Here is a 16,768-nt window from a genome sequence, read left to right on the forward strand (position 1 = left end):
CAGGAGTGGACAATGTCCTAGCGGACAGATTAAGCAGAGAATACACAGCGTCACACGAGTGGGAGTTGGACGACAGAGAAACCCGACGGATATTTGCCTTATGGGGCCATCCGCAAATCGACCTTTTTGCCACCAGGAACAACAAAAAATGCAAGATATTTGCGTCAAGATACCCCGAGCACCAATCGCTGGGAGACGCATTCTCAGTGGATTGGTCGGGGAAGCTCCTCTACGCCTTCCCACCCATTCCCCTCATGTCGAGGGTACTTCGCAGGGTGAAAGAACAGGATTGTTCCTTGATTCTTATTGCACCCGATTGGGCACGGCAAGTCTGGTACCCGACGCTGAGACATCTATCCTGCAAAACCCTGATTCGTCTCAAATCACATCAATATCTACTGACACAACAGAACCGCAAGGTCCTCCACCACGACCCGAGGAGCCTGTCCCTCAAAGCATGGTTCCTGAGCAGCGTAAACTGATGCACCTAAAGTTACCATCAGAATGCTGGGATATCATCAGGGCCTCTAGAGCCCCGTCAACGCAACTCACCTACACCAGAAAATGGACCAGGTTTTCCAAATGGTGCGAGACCTCTGCGATCGATCCCCTCACGGCCTCGATTGATCAAATTCTGCCTTACTTGTTGCACCTGGCTAAATCAGGGCTCTCACTGTCCTCTATCAAGGTCCATCTGTCAGCCATAGCGGCCTACACAGTAACCGCAAGCCTTACTCTCCTTACCAGCGATCAAGATCTTCCTGAAAGGACTGATGCGTACTTATCCGCCTACACCAGTTCCGGACTGGAGCCTCAACACTGTCTTAACAGCCCTCATGCAACCTCCCTTCGAGCCCATACATAGATGCGATATGAAATTCTTGTCCTGGAAGACATCCTTCCTGGTAGCCATCACATCGGCCAGAAGGATCAGCGAGTTGCAAGCTTTGTCTTCGGAACCTCCGTTTACCTTGTTCCAGAAGGACCGCGTCATCTTAAGGCCTCACCCGATGTTCCTCCCCAAGGTACTTTCGGAGATGTCCTTCACTGAGCGCATTGTTTTACCAACCTTCTTCCAGAATCACGCTTCGGAAGCGGAAAGGACATTACACTCTCTAGACGTTTCTAGGGTGTTGAAGTTTTACTTGCAAAGAACCAAGGAGTTCCGCTCCTCAAACCGGCTATTCATTTCCTTCTCTGGCCGTACCAAGGGCCAACATATATCCAAACAAAGCCTGGCACGCTGGGTATCGTCCTGCATCACCCACTGTCATCAGTTGAAAGGCGACCCTTTAGCTAGACCGCCGTCTGCGCACTCCACCAGAGGAAGGGCGGCGTCAACAGCATTCCACGCAGGGGTGGCCTTGAAAGACATATGCAGAGCTGCCACGTGGAGCACTCTGCATACTTTCGCGAAACACTACTGCCTGACTGAAGATACCAACAAAGAAACTGCAGTTGGACAGGCAGTGCTTCGCCATCTCTTTGTATAAGGTAGGACCAGCCTTTTTTCCCACCTTTCCCGAAGTATGTAACCGTTGTGTTGCTGCATGGTAAAGGTTTGATCAGAAATATGTTTTTCTGTAATTATGCATATCTGTTTATAATGGTGGCATGTTTTAACTGCTTGGTATTCTATTCAAGCATCTGAATCTATGAAAGATCCAATGCTGGAGAAGTCTTAGTTACTTACCTGTAACTGTATTTCTCCAGCATTGGTATCTTTCATAGATTCACATGCGCCCGCCCGCCTCCCCTGAGAGGCTGCTCCTATGCTCAGCATCCATCATACTGTAATCTTTACGGTTCAAAATCTGAAGATGGCTGCCGGGGGCGGAGCTTAAGCCCTGCCACCTCAGTGGCTGGGGCCATAAAGGACCAAAGTGAGGTGGAGGGACTACATAATAAAGTGGCTCATAGGTTATAATGGGCTATGTACATGCACTGCTAGGTGGCAGTATATATATATATATATATATATATATATATATATATATATATATATATATAAAATAAAATAAAATAAAAATTATTATTATTATTTTATTTATCACCGAGGATTCCCAGTCTGACGACGGGGAATATTCAAGCATGTGAATCTATGAAAGATACCAATGCTGGAGAAATACAGTTACAGGTAAGTAACTAAGACTTACTACCCTTTACTAATATAGGGTTGAGTTCAATTGCTGCCAACGGCCCGTTCAAATCATTAGTATTCAGGTGTAGTGGACTCTCTTCAGTAAGTTGTTTTAAATCTATTACGTCTTCCTGACTACAATTTTCAGAGGGAGAATTTCCATCAATAGCATTAGACAATTTGGTAGAAAGGTTTTTCATTTTTTTCTTCTTCTCATTGGCAGAACGCCTTTTTTTTCAGCACGCTTCACTGCTCGCTGCATTTGTTTACGGCATCGTCTTGACACGAGTACTGGTGTGTCATTCTCTAAATCATCTGAACCTTCAAATTTGGCTTCAGTCTCAATAATATTAGTCAAAGCTATCGGACTATCCAGTTGCTCCTAAACTATTGGATCAGTATTGGTCACTATTCTCCCTTTTAATTCATTAAGCTCATAACATAGAGACTGGACTGTCGAATTAGTAGATCGTAATTCATTCACTATATCCAAGAGCATTACTTTTTTATTGTCGTTATTGACACTACCCTCAAAGTAAGAGGGTTCGTTATCTCCATTCCATTGAGAACCTTGCTCATGGGTGATTTCTATTTTATGACTTTGTTGGGGAATGATAGATTTATTACATGATTCTCTAGCTACAATTAATCCTTATAATTTATTCACCTTAGATTGTATTTCAAGAATGGAGTGTTTATGATCTCGTAGCTCAAGATGAGTAACATCATGGCCCTTATCTAATAGATCAAGGATCCTAATTATGACAGGAAATTAATAGTAATCATGCTGCTCCTGTACCGAGGGAGCATTAGCTTCACTGTCATTCAGGCATGATAAATCGGATCATGACAAATACCTGCACAGTCATTATTACCATTCTTTCTGTCACCAGGGATTGAGTTCCCCTCAATGCGTCCTCTAGGTATGAGCAGAGTTAATAAATTGTTTGAATGACATACCTGTTTGTTCAAATTGGCCATATGATGAATATTGCTATTGCTACGTACAGGGGTAAACTCATGCGTAGAACTGTGCAACGTTGATCTAGAACAATCGACCTGCGCCTCCTCGCGAGTGGGCGACGGGCTGGTGGCATTACCCTGAGCGTCATCATGGTCCAGGCGCCCTGGGACATACAATATTTTCTCCGTAGAGGAGGCTACACTACCTAAGTTGTTATTAACAGCATTAGGAGTAGTAGTAAAATCTGGGCATTCATCTACCGGATTATGATGTATTTGGCAACGTGTAACCAGGCTGTTGATCTCACAGTTCAGACTCTCATAAACGCTCTTCATACTCAGTTCATTAGTAACATCATCAACAAGTCGCTTACTACCAGTGCTCACCGTAGCTTCAGTAGTATGTATTTCAGCTGGGTTGAGACCCTTTCCGCTACGTAAACCGCTTGCCATAATGCAAAGAAAAACATACAAGAGCTACGTCTGTCAAAACCTAATCCACAGGGCAGTGAGTAGAGACAAAGAGAAAAAAAATACAAAGTACAAGAAATTACGCTTTTGTATGTAACTCAGCGAAAAATATGCAATAATGGCCTCACACACCGCACACCCAAACACTTCAACACCTGACACTTGCAGGCACTTGATGCGCGTGGCCTGCAGGTTAAGTTGGGTTCTGGGAGTTCGGGTGGGGTTATCAGCCTCGCAGTATCTACAAAGACCAAAAAAAAAGAAAAAGAAAAAAAGAGTTGGTGACGTAACACAAGGGGGTGGATACATTCAAAAAAGCATTACAAGTCTAAACCATACAGCCCAACCCACTTCAGTGACAGCAAGCTCAACCCACAAGAATGGGGGCAAGCTCACCCCACAAGAATGGAGGCAAGCCCAGTAAACACCTCCCACAGTATCACTGTAACTTCGTGATAATTACTTTGGGAATTGAAGTCCAGTAATGCAACGGGGCAGTTAGCGTTTCACTGCAGAAGTAGAAGTTGTAACTTCCTCTTGTCCATACAGTGATTCCTGAGGCTGGAACAAGAATTGAAGAGCAGGTAGACAACAAGCAGCGAACTTCGTCAACCTCAACACCTGACACTTGCAGGCACGTGATGCGCACGCAGATGCGCGTGGCCTGCAGGTTAAGTCGGGTTCTGGGAGTTCGGGGGCGGGGTTATCAGCCTCGCAGTATTTTGGGAATTGAAGTTCAGTAATGCAACGGGGCAGATAGCGTTTCACTGCAGAAGTAGAAGTAGAAATTTCCTCTTGTCCATACAGTGATTCCTGAGGCTGGAACAAGAAGTGAAGAGCAGGTAGACAACGAGCAGCAAACTTCCTCAACCTCAACACCTGACACTTGCAGGCACTTGAAGATTGATTGCAGCATTGACTAATGGAAACAAAGTCTCCCAGTACTGACTGACTGTAAGGGCATGTCAGTTTCCCCATAAGAACATGAGTGAAAGCCCAGGGGGGTGCAGCAGAAGGCTATGGTGTTAAACAGCAGCAGAAGCTTGGGGGGGGTACACAACTGGAGGGAAAATTACACATGGAATGGACATTTTTCCTAATAGAGGGGTCAAGTCTAATTGATGTTAGGAGGGTGGGGGTTGCTGGGAGAAAAGTATTATAATCAAATCAGCAATCACTGTGTGTCTTGAATTGTTCTTTTTCTGTATTGGTGGGTGATTTGAAAATAAATTGTGACTGCATATCTCTGTATTGTCGCTGTGTTGGTGCCTTTACTGAAGTCGGTGCCACAGCACTGGTGGCTGATGTTAGTCTGTTTGCCAAACTTTGTTTAAATAAATACATTAAATAAATTCTTAATACACATCAGCCTGGTTCTTAGTCCATTCTGGCACCGGGTACTTGTTGGAGGCCTTACCAAACTGACCTGAATCAAAATCATAGTGATTTATTGTGCGCCACATTCATTGGAGGGGAAGGAACTGCCTGAGTTGAGAGTTACCACGTCATAAACCGCAACACAAACAAGTTTAGAACAATTTGTGGCTTTACATACCAAACCCCTGTTACCTCAAGGGGTATTGCAACTTCACCAAGATGGAGAAGATCTAGGGAATTTCTTTTTGTATTTTGACCGGCTAGCAGAGTAATTCGGATGGCCTGAAAATCTAAAAATGTGTTACCTGGGACCATTGCTGAAAGGGGAATTACAGACTATCTACCAGTTACTCACTCTCCCAGTGAGGGCCATCTTTAACTTGATTAAAGAGGGACTTCTTAAAAGAGTAGGTCAGACCAGCAACTTTTTTAGGCAAAAATTAAGAAGTATCCGACTGAATCTAGGAGAAACCCAAATGTAGGTTTGTTGTGCCTCTGGAGCATATACATGTGACTTGCCCGGTATTCTGCTGTCTCATAATTCTCAGTGGTGGACCATGCAGCTCCGCACATGGTCAATCATAGAGCAGCATGACGGAGCTGTGTGCTACTCCCAAGCACAAGACTGAACGCCTCCTTCTTCCCCTATACACAACTGAACTCCACACTACAACTGCGATTTTTGCCCTCTGCCCTGGCTGCTCTGTTCATATTTTGAAAGCCCTCTAATTAGCGCCTCTTCCCTCCAGCGAACTACTAAGATCTTCACCCCTCCTTGGCCTATATTAGAGCTCCTCAGCAATCCCAGCACTTGACTGAGCACATACCCGAATTCCACCCCTCCCCCTGCCATTAATTAGTGACCTAATTTTCTCTCCCCAACCCATGACTGTGTTCCTTGGTCCTTCATAGATCATGGCTATGTCCACACCCTTCTCCAGCCTAACTGAGCTCCTCTCTCCTTCCGCACATGACCTAGCTTCTAACACTTAGCAAGCAGTGTAACCAGGCTCGGACTGGCCTATAGGGCAATAGGCCCATGGCCGAACCGAAAACACAAAATGCTGGTGTGGGCCAGTTGTTTTGGTAAAAGTGGGCAACTTTCTTGGCTAATTTGGGTCCGTTTTATGGGTTAATTCACTCTGTGGCTTGCAATTTTGACCACTGTTGCTGAATAGACATTCTTTCAAATGCACAATGTGCATCAAAAAACTCCCCCTTGGCCACTATTCAAACAGTCTGTCGCAAAAGGAATGAATAGCCATTTGCAACTGTGAGCCACGTTTTCATTGGTGCAAAGACAATGTTATGTCCCAGTCTGACCATGAGCTTAACCCCTATCACCACATGACCAGCCATCTGAACCCTGCCCCCCTACTTGCCTGAGCTCTTAACAACGTTTTAAGTCTCAACACAGCACAGACTCATCATTTTTTTTCTCCCAACAAATCGAGCTGAGCTTTTCACAGTTCTTCAGCTTGACTCTGATCTTCTACCTATCCCCAACATTACTGATGTTCCTACCCCCGAAGACATGACAAAGCTCTCCGCCCCCCCCCCCCCCCCCCCCCCCCCCCCCCTCCTATCACACCATGATTCGAAAACATACACCCTCGGCACATGGCTCTGCCCCACAGGCCGCTCCAGCAACATTACTAAGCTCAACTATAACCAGCCCAGTGCTGAGCTAATCGCTCCTCCTCCCCGTCGTGACTGATCTCTTGCCCTCCCCTCATGCTTTCACTCCTCACCCAGGCCTCAGCTCATTCCCAACACATGGCGGGGCGCCTCGTCCCTTTCCGAGCACATGACCCGGCCCCGCCCCTTCTCTCCCCGCAGGCCTTCGAAAGCCTCCTGCCCAGCTGCCGCTGTTTGTGTACGCCTCCTCACGCTACAGCGCTTCCTGGTCCCCCAGCCCTCCCTCCCTCGGCTCTGCAGCTAGTCATGGGGTTGCTATGTTGGTATTTCATGCTTAAGTGACTGAGCTAAAGATGCTCTTGCGTAATCCGGACTATACAACACACACAAACTCAGCAGCGACGTCTGAGGCAAGTCTTCGCCGTGCAGGAAAAACAAGCAGGCCCGTGAGCGGCGATATATAGGGGCTAATCCCAGTGCAGATAGATAAGGGAATCTATATGGCAGTGGTCACCACAACCGGACCCGTGTGCAATGCCCACGCCTACAAACAACCCCCAGATACAGGAAGAAACGTGTAAACGAACCTTTGACACTTGCAAACAGAAGAAATACGACATGTGAAGATAATGGGGTCGCCACAGACAGTTATAGCTAGCGACAACGAGACATGCTAAGGTTACCTGCAGGCAGTCACGGGCTCACGGAGACATGCTGAATTTACCCAGTTAGACACTGGGAGAGACTGGGATGTATAAATCGTCTACCAAGAAATGAATTCCGGAACGCAGAGACATGCCCATGTCACCTACAGAAAGAGGGACAGTGAGAAAGGCACATATAGTCCACTTGAACAAACACAAAACCTTGCCCCAGCACACTTTCTAGGCCCAGGCAGTGCTACAGGCATCTGCCCACAAGCTGCGTGCCTGAACTCTGCATCCGTGAGCAGCGGAGTTTGTGCACACAGCTCCTCCGGCCACAGGCGTTGCTCAAGTGCAGAGTGTGTAAGCCACGGAGGGCAGTGGGAACAATGTGTACTGTGACTCAGTAGCACGAGCTCAGCTCCAGCCGCCTGTGCACGGAGCAGCTGTGTAGAATCTGGAGAACGCAGTGCCTACTGAGTCTAGACACCTGGCCGGCGCTTTAAGAACACCAAGTCCATCGCACTGCCTGTGGGAGAGGCTAGCACCTTAGGCAGTCCAACTGCCTGTTTTAGGGCCTGGAGTTTGGACACTGAGGAATTAGGGGTGGGAGTACTCTGCTGAAAGGCACACTTCAAAACTCGCTCACATATAGCGGGTCTCACTCACTTTGCAGTCCCGCTCCTTCCACAGACTTCAATATGGGGACCTTCCCAGCCAGCCTTCAATAACCTCACGGGTTTTTTTTTTTATACTTAGACATCCATTGATTAACTGCTCAAAACATACGATGTCACCCCTAAGATCTGGAGTCCAAGTACTCATGGCTTGCGTGGGCTGAGCCAGGAGAAAGTGTGCGCTGCAGTGTATTGACGCAAAGGTGTCCTTGATGGGACGCAGCTTTCATGTTTAATTTCCCTGCTTCAGACTTGTCCATACCCCTCAGCCCCCCACCAGTATTTACATGACTGCTAGTGAGTGCGGGCTGTACAGCTAGTGGGTGGGGGTGCTGCTTATTCAGGGGTTAATAGCTGTGTGGCTGTGCTGGCGCCAGTTCGGGTTGCTGGTGACACCCACTAACTTCCCTGGCATTGGCAAGTTCGCATTAGGGCACTATCAGGCGAGGCACATTGAGCTCAACGTACCAAAGTGCCAAGTAACGCTTTTATGGGGGTTGAATAGCTCGTATTGTCCCCACTGCTATTGTTTGATGGAACCGAGATAGGTGGGTAGACTTCTACTACGGTTTGATCAGCCAGCGAACTCGCAACTAACCTCCGACATGTGAAAACAGGACATTTTCCCCTGAAATGTTAACACAGGTGGCCAGCATAGTGTCAACCGTTTAAAACAGGTGCGCTTGTCCAAGGGGGACTTTCCCCAATATGCATTTGGCTCTCTAACGTTAACAAGAAGGGGCTGACTGCAGAATATCTTAAAGTCAGATTGTAGTGTATTTCTTTAAGAGTGTCAATATTTCAGTGTCAAGGTTTCTGTGCGTTGACTGGCGAGGATGGTGGAGGGGGGGCAGCCAGTCTCCTACCACAATGCGCTCTTAAATCCTGCGGTAGGCCTTACCACAGGGAACTACAATCCTCGTGACAAGCCACCGCCTGTGGGGAAGTGAGGCGAGAGCAGACTCGCTCTGTTTTCAACATATTCTTGTCTGTAGTCAGTCAACTTCTTTGAAGTTTTTTTCGATTTGGGGAAAACAGATCCGTCATCTGACCTATGCACTCCTTGTCATCGTGTACTGCCTCACTTCCCACTGGCACCCTCGTTCATTGAGCCCCCCCCCCCACCGCCATCCATTTTCAGACGTAACCTCCTCTCTGACACACAATGTGCAGCATTTCTGCGAAGACGACTTTAAGAAATAAACACACACTTGCACATATCTTACGCATTGAAAACAATGCTGGTGGGGAAAAGTGTGCTTGTCAGTGAAGCAAATAATGCACATAAACCAATGTGGGCTTCTGTGAAGGGTGGCCCCAGTCAGATCCAGCGATAGCCAGAAGCCTGAAGTTATACAATAATCATGCGTGCCTGAGGCGCAACCTTTCACACACCTACTGTTTACTTGCTCGTCCAGTCTCGCCCCAAAAGCCTGTTCTACACAGATATCGACACAGTTATTGACAGGCTACGAACCAGCAGGCCAATCTAGTTGGCCCAGTCCTCTGCTATGGCGCCCTAGGCATAGCTTAGCTGCTGCCTAGGCCTTTCCTCTCCACTGCGACCAGTAGCTGCGGATGTGCTGGAGCATAAGAGTAGTGGGCGACTGCGAAGAGTCCCTATTCAGCTGCAGACTTTAAAAAACAGACTTTGAGAACCGTGCATGATGTACAGGCACGGACCAAAAATGCGAGTGTGGGGCAGTTCTTTTGGTCAAAGTGAGCCAGTTTGATAAATTACTTCACCATGCGACTATTCGTTTTGACCAGCGTTACTGAATATTCTTCAAAATGCACAATTTGCATCACATTTTTTCAAAAAACCTCCCCCTTGGTACTACTCAGTCAGTCACAAAAGGGCTGAATTGCCATGGACAACTGTGGGACACTTTTTCATTGGTCCTGAAAAAACTTGGCTGGTGCCTCCCTGAAACTTGAGCAGAACCATCTCTGGTTCCAGAAGCACCTCAAGACCTTCCTCTTTGCTTCTGCCCTCTCCCCTGCTGACGACCTGTCCGATACATGTACTGACACCTGGCAATGAATTCGGGACCAGGTCGCTGCCTGTCCAGCTGCATACACACACTGCCTCCTGGCACCCCCTTCACTTGTGGTCTGTATCGGTAACCCTTTCCGGCACTTATTAGACACGTATTGTCTGTACTTCTAACACTGGCACTTGCCACCTGTTGGCTGCACTACTTGTGCTGATTCCTTCTCCACTTGTCCTCCCTTCCGCCTCCCCTCCCCTCCCCTGGCACTTCTCCCATCCCTGCTCCCATGCACTTGCGAGATCTCAATGCCACTAGGCCTAGTAAGAGCTTGTTCTTCTCCTCCCTCCGTTTCCCCTCCCATCCCTTGTCGCACCTTGAAACACTAGTGTATAGGCGCCTTATAAATGCCATATCATAACTGTATGCCCCAGTCCGACCCTGACAATGTGCCCATTAAAGCCTCTCTCCCACTCAGGGAAAAACAGGGCGATGCCGAGGTCTAGGCCCACACACCCTTTTCTGCTAATAGGCCTTGTCACTTTGACAAACAATACGAGGAGGTCTGGAGCATTAAACGCAAGGATGATGGAAAGACACGCTCTGCCCTGTTTATAAAGGCCGACTTCCCCATCATTACAAGGGCCGTAGAAAATGAGTGACGCCCAACAATTGCACAGTAACTTCAGGGCCCAGCCCAAACAGGCATACTCAGACATGCAGCACTACAAACGAGACAGGCAACGAGCAGGAATGCACATCTGTTGCTTACAGATCAACTCACAATAAACCACGTACATGGATACACAGTGACACGTACAAAATTACAGCACAGACACACTAACGTGAATAAACAAAATCACACATATACCAACAATCTTCAACCTAAACATGCAGGCACAAAGAATATGGACGTCTAAATTACGCACTCACAGAACCCTAAACACAGATTTGATTTCTACACAATTCAGAGAAAAATACACATATACTAACACCCCGTAACCCAAACAGGGCAATGGAGCGCACACCAACATATAAATACCAACCTTCAAATTGACACTCTCGAAACAAACATCACAACCCATATAGGCGCCAACATGAATACATACACATTGGCATATACCTTGATTAACACCAACACCAAATCACCAAAACCGAGGTACACACGTGCTTACATCAAGCAGACAAAATCAGACATACAGCAATCGACACCCACAGGGATAAGCACACAGACACACATTCATATACTGCCCATAAATACACGCATTTAATGCTGCCGCAGAAAATGCAAACTGGCATGGAACAATAATATGATCAGGTTTGCATATAGTGCTTCATGCAACATTCCTCCCGCATGTAAGTGCTGTAATGAAATCAGTCATTACTTAAATGAACCAAACTCAAAGGCCTCATGGGATTCGAACTCGTGACTGGACTCAGGGTGGCAAGCACTGCTGACCACCCCACCCCAACAGACATAGCTTTTCTTGAAACAACTCACACAAAGATATCCCCACATAAAGAGGCACATCCTTACTCCGTGTTAAGACACACAGTTAGATACATACACAAGCCCAATTACTGTTAACTCCATAAGCAGAGTTTGTGCAACACACATTTCTGTTTGCTAAAACGTAATTTGATTTTGCAAACTGCCAGTTTGGGGAATGGGGGATGGGGCGTTGTCTATCTGAAACAACGCAGTCAACGGCCTTTCTGAAGACAGATTATATCAGAGGTGATTACTGACTCAAGGTACTTTAAACCTTGGCTTACCGGCCAGGGAGAGGTAGAGAGATAATGAGACGGGTGTGCGTGTTGAAAGAAGAAAAGACAATCCAGTAAAATATGGGCAAAGTGGGTGGTGGGGCGGGGGTGTATATTCAGGGGAAGAAGGGGGGGGGGGGGCGCCGAACACAGATCCCAGGCCACGGGAAGGGAATTAGACGGCCGCAGACAAACACCCACCTCCATCTTTCAAGATACTGGAGGATTTCAAAGCGGTTTTCAATCCATAATGTGTTTACTTCAAAGGCGAGTTCTTTTCGCCGTCTGAGCAGCAACCTTTGAAGGGCCGGCTTCGCCCCCTTATCCCTTGACGCACACGCACCCCTTTTGGGCGTTTGCACTCATCTGTATGCCAGAGAAAGGTTAGAGACTAAAAGCGAAATGTGATCGGGCGAAAGACGCCAACTTTGTGTGGGGGCAGTAGGGGAAAAGCAAGGAGGAGGAGAAAGAGAGCAGATACATGGTGAAGCGAGGGAATGGGGCACGGGAAGGAGAGCAACGAGAAGAGACGACATGTAGAAACATATGGGCAATAGAGCGAGTAACAGACGGGGGGGGTGAGTAGGGAAAAGTCAGTGAAGGGCATGGATCGAGGTTACGCGGAGAGGGTGGGAAAGGAGAAAGCGGAGTAAGAGGCGAGAACGAGGATTGCGGGCAAGGGGCGAGCTATGCCAGGGCGAGGGTATCGGGATCAGCAAAATGAAGAGGTGGCACGGGCAGAGAGAAGAGGCGAGGGAGACGGCGAGAGAAAATGAGAGCTGGGGTGGGAAAGCGAGGGGGAGGCAGAGAGAAAGGGAGCGAGAGAGAGAGAGAGAGACTGTTACCAAACATGGCGTGTGTGCAATACGAGACGAGCGAGCGAGCAGGGAGGGGTGAAGGACACGGCAGGATTTGCTGAGGTTGAGCAATGCTGCTTTACAAATGTGGGCCGTTTGTGTGTAACGTCTGTTCCAAAGCACGGGGAAGAGCTGACACACTGCCAAGAAAGCCAAGACAAGCCGCTCCTTTCTGGCGTTTCCTTTTCTGTCTTAGCAGCTCCTAGCGTTGCTTGGAAGGAACTGTACCCACAGTCTAGCTGCGTGCAATGGGGGGACATCTCCGCACAGCCCCCACTAAAACACCGAATTCACGCACACACGAAGCCCTTACACCACTCTCTGAGAAGCTTTAGCTTGATTACAAACAAAGCAGCACACCGTCACGAGAATGGTATGCACACGACACTGAAGAAGCACGGAAGTGTAGTCGAACAGAGCCATGCTTGGTTACACCGCAGGCTGCTGAGGAGCCAGCCCGGTCTTCCGGGGGAGGACCGAAAGCCTGGTTCTAATAAGACCATGGGGCAATACCACCCAGACAGGGGCTCCCTACTTGCAGAATGAGAAAGGAGGAGGCCCCAATAACGAGATGTGAGCATTTGAATGGTCTGGTGTGTTTTTGGGAGGTGAGGCTTGAAGGGTCTGCATGGTAGAAACCTTGGTAGTGAGGTGAGGGGTTGGAGGGTCTAGCCTGGTAGAAGCCTTGGTACTGAGATGTGAGGGGTCGGAGGGTCTAGCATGGTAGAAGTCTTGGTAGTGAGAGGTAAGGGGTTGGAGGGTCTAGCATGGTAGAAACCTTGGTAGTGAGGTGAGGGGTTGGAGGGTCTAGCCTGGTAGAAGCCTTGGTACTGAGAGTTAAGGGGCTGGAGGGTATAGCACAGTAGAAGCCTTGGTAGTGAGATGTGATGATTTGAAGGGCCCGACAGAAACCTCAGCATTGAGAGTTGAGGTGTTGGAGGGTCCGGTGTGGTTGAAACCTTTGTATTGAGATGTGATTATTTGAAGGGCCTGGCATGGTAGAAGCCTTGGTATTGAGAAGGGAGGCTTGGAAGGGCCTGGAATGGTAGAAGCCATGGTATTGAGAAGGGAGGCTTGGAAGGGCCTGGCATGGTAGAAGCCTTGGTATTGAGAAGGGAGGCTTGGAAGGGCCTGGCATGGTAGAAGCCTTGGTATTGAGAAGGGAGGCTTGGAAGGGCCTGGCATGGTAGAAGCCTTGGTATTGAGAAGGGAGGCTTGGAAGGGCCTGGCATGGAAGAAGCCATGGTATTGAGAAGGGAGGATTTTAAGGGCCTGGCATGGTAGAAGCCTTGGTACTGAGAAGGGAGGCTTGGAAGGGCCTGGCATGGTAGAAGCCTTGGTACTGAGAAGGGAGGCTTGGAAGGGCCTGGCACGGTAGAAGCCTTGGTATTGGGATGTGAGGATTGGAAGGACCTGGCATGGTAGAAGCCTTGGCATTGAGAAGGGAGGCCTGGAAGGGCCTGGCATGGTAAAAGCCTTGGCATTGAGAAGGGAGGCTTGGAAGGGCCTGGAATGGTAGAAGCCACAGTATTGAGAAGGGAGGCTTGGAAGGGCCTGGCATGGTAGAAGCCTTGGCATTGAGAAGGGAGGCTTGGAAGGGCCTGGCATGGTAGAAGCCTTGGTATTGAGAAGGGAGGCTTGGAAGGGCCTGGCATGGTAGAAGCCATGGTATTGAGAAGGGAGGCTTGGAAGGGCCTGGAATGGTAGAAGCCATGGTACTGAGAAGAGAGGCTTGGAAGGGCCTGGCATGGTAGAAGCCTTGGTACTGAGAATGGAGGCTTGGGAGGTCCTGGCATGGTAGAAGCCTTGGTACTGAGAATGGAGGCTTGGGAGGGCCTGGCATGGTAGAAGCCTTGGTACTGAGAATGGAGGCTTGGGAGGTCCTGGCATGGTAGAAGCCTTGGTACTTAGAAGGGAGGCTTGGAAGGGCCTGGCATGGTAGAAGCCTTGGTATTGGGATGTGAGGATTCGAAGGGCCTGGCATGGTAGACGCCTTGGCATTGAGAAGGGAGGCTTGGAAGGGCTTGGCATGGTAGAAGCCTTGGTATTGAGAAGTGAGGCTTGGAAGGGCCTGGCATGGTAGAAGTCTTGGTATTGAGAAGTGAGGCTTGGAAGGGGCTGGCATGGTAGAAGCCTTGGTACTGAAAAGGGAGGCTTGGAAGGGCCTGGCATGGTAGAAGCCTTGGTTTTGAGAAGTGAGGCTTGGAAGGGCCTTGCATGGTAGAAACCTTGGTACTAAGAAGTGAGGCTTGGAAGGGCCTGGCATGGTAGAAGCCTTGGTACTCGGATGTGAGGCTTGGAAGGGCCTGGCATGCTGGAAGCCTTGGTACTGAGAAGTGAGGCTTGGAAGGGCCTGGCATGGAAGAAGCCTTGGTATTGAGAAGGGAGGCTTGGAAGGGCCTGGCATGGTAGAAGCCTTGGTACTGAGAAGGGAGGCATGGAAGGGCCTGGCATGGTAGAAGCCTTGGTACTGAGAAGGGAGGCTTGGAAGGGCCTGGCACGGTAGAAGCCTTGGTACTGAGAAGGGAGGCTTGGAAGGGCCTGGCATGGTAGACACCTTGGTATTGGGATGTGAGGATTGGAAGGACCTGGCATGGTAGAAGCCTTGGCATTGAGAAGGGAGGCCTGGAAGGGCCTGGCATGGTAGAAGCCTTGGCATTGAGAAGGGAGGCTTGGAAGGGCCTGGCATGGTAGAAGCCTTGGTACTGAGAAGTGAGGCTTGGAAGGGTCTGGTATGGTAGAAGCCTTGGTATTGAGAAGTGAGGCTTGGAAGGGCCTGGCATGGTAGAAGCCTTGGTACTGAGAAGGGAGGATTGGAAGGGCCTGGCATGGTAGAAGCCTTGGTACTGAGAAGTGAGGCTTGGAAGGGCCTGGCATGGTAGACACCTTGGTATTGGGATGTGAGGATTGGAAGGACCTGGCATGGAAGAAACCTTGGTACTGAGAAGGGAGGCTTGGAAGGGCCTGGCATGGTAGAAGCCTTGGTACTCGGATGTGAGGCTTGGAAGGGCCTGGCATGGTAGAAGCCTTGGTACTGAGAAGGGAGGCATGGAAGGGGGAAAGGGGGCGGGTTTGGGTGGCATTAATACAAGACAAAGTTCAACTTCCCTTGTGCTTGCAATCCTAGATTTGCCTTGGATGGTCCAAAATCACAGCAAAACCAACTAGAATATACCGCCTCCGGGCTACTGTAATTTAGACTAGATTCCTTCCCACTGTTGTGCACACACAAGCACGAATGGAGACGAGACGGTACAGAGTTGCTGACTGACTTACACACACACAGAAACTAAAAATGCACACTCCAGGTACCCAACAGACAAAGCACAGGCTCACGTGAGCATGCACACCTCAAGCGCCTTTGTTTTGGTGGAGAATGTGAGCTGGTGGGGTGATGTATGACTCGTCCTTAAGTGTAGATGAAAATGAAGCGCCTGACTGGACGATATAGTGAGAATTGAGAATTCGAACAGTGCAGAAGCAGCAACCGCAGCGGTTGGAGGCCCCCGTGGTCCCGCCATCACGGTACAAGGTAAGATGGATTGCAGGCATGCAGGGACGGGGGCTGGTGTTAGGGGCTTTCACATTCAGGCATACATCACGCCGACGGAAGCCGTGCAGGCAGATCTCTGCACGTGGGAGCTGTCTGGGCAGTGTAGGGGGGCGGGGGGGGCTTCACACCTCAGCACGGTGCGGACCGGTGTTTGGGGACAGAACCGCGTGGGAGCAGAGCCCTCGATACCCCAGCACCGGGGGGGGGGGGGGCAGACTTTAATTTGCCGTCACCAGAAGATTCAATAGGCTATCAATGCAGCCGTGCGGGGGCTTAATTACCGCAAGGCAAGGCCCCTCCCAGTCTGGGGGCGAACACTGTAGAATTTACCAACGACGGGCGTGTATGTGGGGAGGGGGGGTTTGCCAGTCGCGACTGTGGGAGGTATGGTGCGGTGAGGGTGTCTTTGGTTAATATATTTGAAGGTCGAGTGTGTGGGTGTAGGGCACACGCGACCGTGGTTACGTGTGTGGGCGTTTCGTATTTCATGGGGGTTGCATCTCATATAAAGTTTGTATGTGGACTGTGTTTATGTGTATACGTAGAGTGGGCGGGTTTCGGAGTGCGCGCGCGAGGATGCGGACGGTGGTTGTTGTGCACGCGATTCCTCCGGATTAGGCTCGGAGTTGCATAAACACATGCATTTCCCTACATGGAGCCTGGGTGTGGTTTGTGCGTGCAGTGCCCGGG

The 16,768-nt window shown here is 49.3% G+C and overlaps 1 long non-coding RNA gene across 1 annotated transcript in view; it reads left to right on the plus strand.

Annotated features, from left to right (window-relative positions):
- The first annotated feature begins 15,804 nt into the window (after positions 1–15,804).
- LOC138527028 (uncharacterized) overlaps positions 15,805–16,768 on the plus strand; it is a 159,209-nt gene continuing 158,245 nt past the window's right edge. Inside the window, exon 1 of the long non-coding RNA XR_011283800.1 lies at positions 15,805–16,057. This is a non-coding gene — a long non-coding RNA (uncharacterized lncRNA). The remainder of the gene's footprint in view (positions 16,058–16,768) is intronic.

The sequence above is a fragment of the Ambystoma mexicanum genome, chromosome 14, assembly GCF_040938575.1.
Source record: "Ambystoma mexicanum isolate Mex_15411 chromosome 14, UKY_AmexF1_1, whole genome shotgun sequence".
NCBI classification, from domain to species: Eukaryota; Metazoa; Chordata; class Amphibia; order Caudata; family Ambystomatidae; genus Ambystoma; species Ambystoma mexicanum.